This window comes from Tamandua tetradactyla, chromosome 21 (genome assembly GCF_023851605.1).
Source record: "Tamandua tetradactyla isolate mTamTet1 chromosome 21, mTamTet1.pri, whole genome shotgun sequence".
In the NCBI taxonomy this organism is placed as follows: domain Eukaryota; kingdom Metazoa; phylum Chordata; class Mammalia; order Pilosa; family Myrmecophagidae; genus Tamandua; species Tamandua tetradactyla.
Genome location: NC_135347.1, coordinates 59,647,129 through 59,653,128, shown reverse-complemented (window position 1 = coordinate 59,653,128; position 6,000 = coordinate 59,647,129). Strand labels below are relative to the sequence as shown.

General features: G+C 45.3%; 1 pseudogene; it reads left to right on the top strand.

Annotated features, from left to right (window-relative positions):
- The first annotated feature begins 911 nt into the window (after positions 1–911).
- LOC143665229 (protein CFAP20DC pseudogene) lies at positions 912–2,318 on the top strand (annotated as a pseudogene).
- The last annotated feature ends 3,682 nt before the right edge of the window (positions 2,319–6,000 follow it).

Here is a 6,000-nt window from a genome sequence, read left to right as displayed (position 1 = left end):
TCTCTCTCCTTGGTGGGAGCCCCAAATTCTGTGCCTCCCAAGCCCCTGGCCCCCTGTGGAAATATTAAAAAACGAGCAGGAGAGAGATGAGTTTGTTGAACTCTTCAGTGCTCAGGGAAACATCCTTGGAGTCGAATGGAAGATCCTTGGCAGTCCAACCGTGATTCTAAAGAGTTTGATAAAGAAGGTAAGTTTTGCGTCTGTTCTGAAGGCAGCAGCCCAGCAATCAGAGTCCCGTTACCAGGGTGCAGAGGTGGCTCAGCGGCAGAGGGCTGACCTTCCACACGGGAGGCCCAGTCTCCATTCTCGGGCCATGCAACCCAAAATAATAATAATCATAATAATTCAGTTACCAAAAGAGAATAAGCAAACCCAATTACTGTTTTAGGGAATATCAGAAGAAGACTGTATTTATCAATTGTCCATAAAGAACTGTCCTCAACCCCTGTTCATGCAAAATCCCACTCTATGATCAAGTGCAAAATCTGGTGTGATCAATGCATTGACTTGGTAGCATTCACAAGTGAAATATTCAGAGCAGCAGTTTTCCAGTCATTGGATGGAATTGTCTCAGCTAACTGTAAGCTACAGATCTTACCTTAAAGATCTGTAGTCGAAGCCTCAAGCACTGCTGATAAAGAAGCTGTATATGGTGTTTCCTTTCTGGAGATGAACCCACTGACATGATTCTGCAAAGCCACCAACTAAGGATCGATGTGCTACTAATCACACAGCTCCTAAATACAACTAAACTCCACCAAACTGAAATGAAATTTGGTGGTCATTCTCCTAAATTTGGCAGAATCAGATCAGTTAATTAACTGAGGAGCAGGTAGAATTCAAACCAATAGAAGTTAAGATGTTTGTCCAGTGGCCTTGGATTCAGAGTCCTTGCAGCACCTCCACCCTCTGGCAGAAGGAATAACATGAGGCTGGTAGTGAGACAGTAAGATCCATTGGGTCCAAAGATAACAGATCATGCCAGAAGTCCCTAGAGAAATGTGTAAACAGTGGAGAAATGCCAACTTTACTGATATCTGAGTCTGAGGAGCAAGAAGATAAAGAAAACAGTCTCCAAATAAAGCAGACTGCACCTATTCATGATGCGCCAATGTACATATTATGCATTCATATCCCCACACTCCACGAACCATGGACAGTAAGACTAATGACAGGTTATAGTTAAAAAGCACCTGCAGAGAAAGGACAGAGACGCCCAGCAGCAGTTCTTCAGAAAAACAACAGGAATGAAGACAAAGCCGCCGTTGGCCTTGCCACTGACAACACAGAGCAGACATGTTGGACTTTGGCACTCCAGGACCCCAGTCTCCTGATCAACAGATGAGTGGGCATTTCCTGAGAATTCTGATCCCATTTCCATTTAGCATCCCGCAGTTGGTCTCTCCTGACTCCCAAAACGCTTCACACCTGGGCAAACAAGGAACATGAGCAGAACCAGCAGGCAGAGGAAACCCAGGTTGTCCCAAAGGACGTTTTCACTTTTTCATCAAAGCACGATCAGCGCCTCTTGGAAAGACTCGGAATATGTCCCCAGAGGAGTGTCCATTTAAGTTGGTTCTGTAAAGGGATAACAGTGGGACAAGGAGAGGCACCCAAATGGAGGATGATTTTTATGGTAGACAGCGAAGGGGGTTACGTAAGTATACAAGATTTTCCAGGCCCAACAACTAGTCCTTCAGGGTAAACTGAGGAAACATTAGAGAGTACACTGGGAAAGGCTTCAAGACGGACAACTAAAAGATATCTAAAAAGTGCCTGCACAGAAGCAGAAGCTGCCAAAAGCCAGAATTCCTCGGTGAAACAGATAGATAGAAATGACTTTCAAACAACTTTGTTGCCTACACCATGCCTTTCTACCTCTGGAAGAAGATGTGGGGCCTCTTGGATAACTCCAGATCCCATTCTCAAAGCAAAAGACCTATCAGCCCATCAAGTACAGCTTCAATAAACAAAACTTTCATTAAAAAAATCTCAGGGGGAAAGGTGAGACTGATCCCTGAATTACCTGAACACAACTGGAGAAACCATCAGCCCAGTCAGATGAGTGAGGCCGAGGTACAGATGCTGCCAAGCTGATGGTGGCAACAGAGTGAGGAGCTGGAGGATGCTGAGCTTCCCATGGCCTGAGGGCATCCCAGGTTGACCACATGAGGTCAGCGTGGGTTCCAGCAGTGATGGACCACCTGAGGTCAGCATGGGTTCCTGCAGTGATGGACCACCATGAGGTCAACATGGGTTCCAGTAGTGATGGACCACCTGAGGTCAGCATGGGTTCCAGCAGTGATGGACCACCATGAGGTCAACATGGTTCCAGCAGTGATGGACCATCTGAGGTCAGCATAGGTTCCAGCAGTGATGGACCACCATGAGGTCAACATGGGTTCCAGTAGTGATGGACCACTGTGAGGTTAGCATGGGTTCCTTCAGTGATGGACCACCTGAGGTCAACATGGGTTCCAGTAGTGACAGACCACTGTGAGGTTAGTGTGGGTTCCTGCAGTGATGGACCATCTGAGGTCAGCGTGGGTTCCAACAGTGATAGACCACCTGAGGTCAGCATGGGATCCTGCAGTGCTGGACCACCTGAGGTCAACCCATGAGGTCAACATGGGTTCCAGTAGTGACGGACCACCTGAGGTCAGCATGGGTATTGGCAGTGATGGACCACCATGAGGTCAGCGTGGGTTCCAGCAGTGACGGACCACCGTGAGGTTAGTGTGGGTTCCTGCAGTGATGGACCATCTGAGGTCAGCGTGGGTTCCAACAGTGATAGACCACCTGAGGTCAGCATGGGGTCCTGCAGTGATGGACCACCTGAGGTCAACCCATGAGGTCAACATGGGTTCCAGTAGTGACGGACCACCTGAGGTCAGCGTGGGTTCTAGCAGTGATGGACCACCTGAGGTCAGTGTGGGTTCCAGCAGTGATGGACCACCATGAGGTCAACATGGGTTCCAGTAGTGACGGACCACCGTGAGGTTAGTGTGGGTTCCTGCAGTGATGGACCACCTGAGGTCAGCATGGGTTCCAGCAGTGATGGACCACCATGAGGTCAACATGGGTTCCAGTAGTGACAGACCACCTGAGGTCAGTGTGGGTACCGGCAGTGATGGACCACCTGAGGTCAGTGTGGGTTCCAGCAGCGATGGACCACCTGAGGTCAGCGTGGGTTCCAGCAGTGATGGATCACCTGAGGTCAGTGTGAGTTCCTGCAGTGAGGGACCACCTGAGGTCAGTGTGGGTTCCTGCAGTGAGGGACCACCTGAGGTCAGCATGAGTTCTGCAGTGATGGACCACCTGAGGTCAGCATGGGTTCCAGCAATGATGGACCACTGTGAGGTCAGCAGTGATGGACCACCTGAGGTCAGTGTGGGTTCCAGCAGTGATGGACCACTGTGTGGTCAGCGTGGGTTCCAGCAATGATGGACCACTGTGAGGTCAGCGTGGGGTCCAGCAGTGATGGACTACCATCTGAACTCCTGACTGCCACCACCTGCCAACGAGGGTCATCACCATTGGAAAGAAATGAATCCACCTTCTCCTTCTAATCCCTGAGACCTGTTAAATATGTTTAACCCACCAACTGTTTCTCCCAGTCAACAGCTAACTGAGCTCCACCTGGATTCCTCAGGACGTTTGAGTGCCCACGGTGAAGAAGACCTGCTGTGGAAGAGGCCGAGGAAGTGCTGACACTGTTGTATGACCCACGTCAGAACTGTTGCCTTGAGCCCCAGACTGGAAACACTGCGAGTTGGTGTGACCCCTCCTTCCAGGGCAAGGAAGGACCACCACCCGCCTGAGCAGGACAGCAGCTCCGACTCCGTAAGGAGACATCACAGTGTGTGTGTTGGATGGGCCCTGGGTATCCAAAGTAACTGCGAGAAATGAATTTATTTTGTAAATGATGTTCCATGTTAAGAATAGCTACATTCTTTATGTCGAGGTGTGTGATTCTGAACCTGTGAATGAATTAATTCAAAGACAAGATTTTGGGGCTTTAAATTGGTTCTTATTTGTTGGTCCCCATTCTACATATAATTTTATTTCACATAATTTTATGTAAATGAATTGTTACTAATTCATTTTTTTTGCCCTGCCAAAAATTTGTATTAAAGAAAAAGTATGATGGTCAGATGAATGCCTTTCAAATGGCTGCTTTTTCATTCAGCCCACTTTCTTTACCAGAATATTCCAACTTGATAGTTACCTTTCTTCAGACCCTCTTAGAGAAAGAAACACTGAGAACTGGTCAGAGTTTATGGTCACATTTTTATTGTCACTGGCCCCACTATTTCCATTTCATTATAATTCATCCAGTTTGCCAAAGATCACTACTCTTAAACACTTAAGCTGCTTAGCACAGGGACTTGTGGAGGTTTTAAAATTTTTTTTACCAATTATCTTTGAATTCTAATGCTATGGTACAAAAATCTAGCTCTGCAGATCCAGATTCCGCAGGAATTACCCACTGTAATGAAGCTGGCCGTTTGCACAGCCCACGTCCCTCACCACTGTTGTGGCTTGGCCTGGAGGAATCGGGGAGGTTTCCTTTGGTCTTTAAGTGTGTTCAGTGTGACTGCCACACTGCAAGGAGAAAAATGCAAGCTTTCAGGTACACGGCTTTGAACTGTGTGCCAAGTATATTAATGTTGAGCTTTTACTTATTATATTAGCTGGCATATTTTGTAATTTTTAATAAAGATTTTTTAAATTAAAAAATGTACTAAGGAAATTCATTTAGTATAGATTTATATTTAATTTTTCCAAATAAAACCTTTGGAGAAATATATCAGTATTGTCTTGCTTGAAACTGGGAGAGGGGGTTTAGTATAAAATCTTCCAAAGGTGAAACACGGTTGACAGTTGATATCATATTTTTCTATTAATTGTTGCATCTGTTCTAGCCTTGTCATGCATGCTTTATGCAACAACACATCTGAGCACACAAGAGAAAAACTAGATAGAAATGCTTTCTTGGCCTATGACACAGCATGACGTTGGGGAATAATTAGTTGAAGCAATGTCTTGATGCAGTGTGACAGCTTCAGGGAACAGCACTGAATAAACATTAATAAAAGGCCTTGCAAGGGAAGAGCTCTTTTGTTTCTGATATTAAAATCTATGTGAGCCCACTGTAAACTTTGTAATAATAGGGTTCTCTCATCAGTCTACACAGACACGCTTCTCCAACAGTAGAAATTTGAAGTACGCTCCCCCCAATTTAATAATTTAACATATGAAAAAGGTGATTTTTTAAAAAAAGTTTTATTGTGATAACATTTATACAATGCAGTATTTCACATTTTAACCATTCGAATGTGTACAATTCGGTAACATTGGTTACATTCACAATATTGTACTACCATCCATTTATCCAATCTTTTTCATCTCTCCAAACAGAAACTCTGTACCCATTAAGTAATTACTCCCCATTCCCCTCTACCCTGGCCTCTGTATTACTCTAATCTACTTACTGTCTGTATGAATTTCCTTATTCTAGGTATTTCATATGAGCATAGTCATACAAGTTTTGTCCTTTTGTGTCTGGCTTATCTCATTCAACAAGATGTCTTCAAGTTTCATACACGTTGTAGCGTGTATCAGATCTTCATTCCTTTTGAGGGCCGAATACTAATCCATTGTACGTATGGACCACATTTTGTTTGTCCACTCATTTGTCGATGGGCACCTGGGCTGCTTCCACCTCTGGCTATTGTGACTGACGCTGCTGGGAACATTATGGGTGTGTGGGACTCTGTTCGAGGCCTCTTCAATTCTTTTTGAAGAAGAGGAATTGCTGGGCCATGTGGTAATTCTCTAACTTTCTGAACTACAAAACTGTCTTCCACAGCAGCTGTACCCTTCACGGTTCCACCAACAATATGAAAGGTTTCCTTGTGCTCTGCATCCACACCAAGAAAAAGGTGACACTAACAAACAAAACACTCACAAAACAAGCAAGCGGAAAGTTACGCTTTC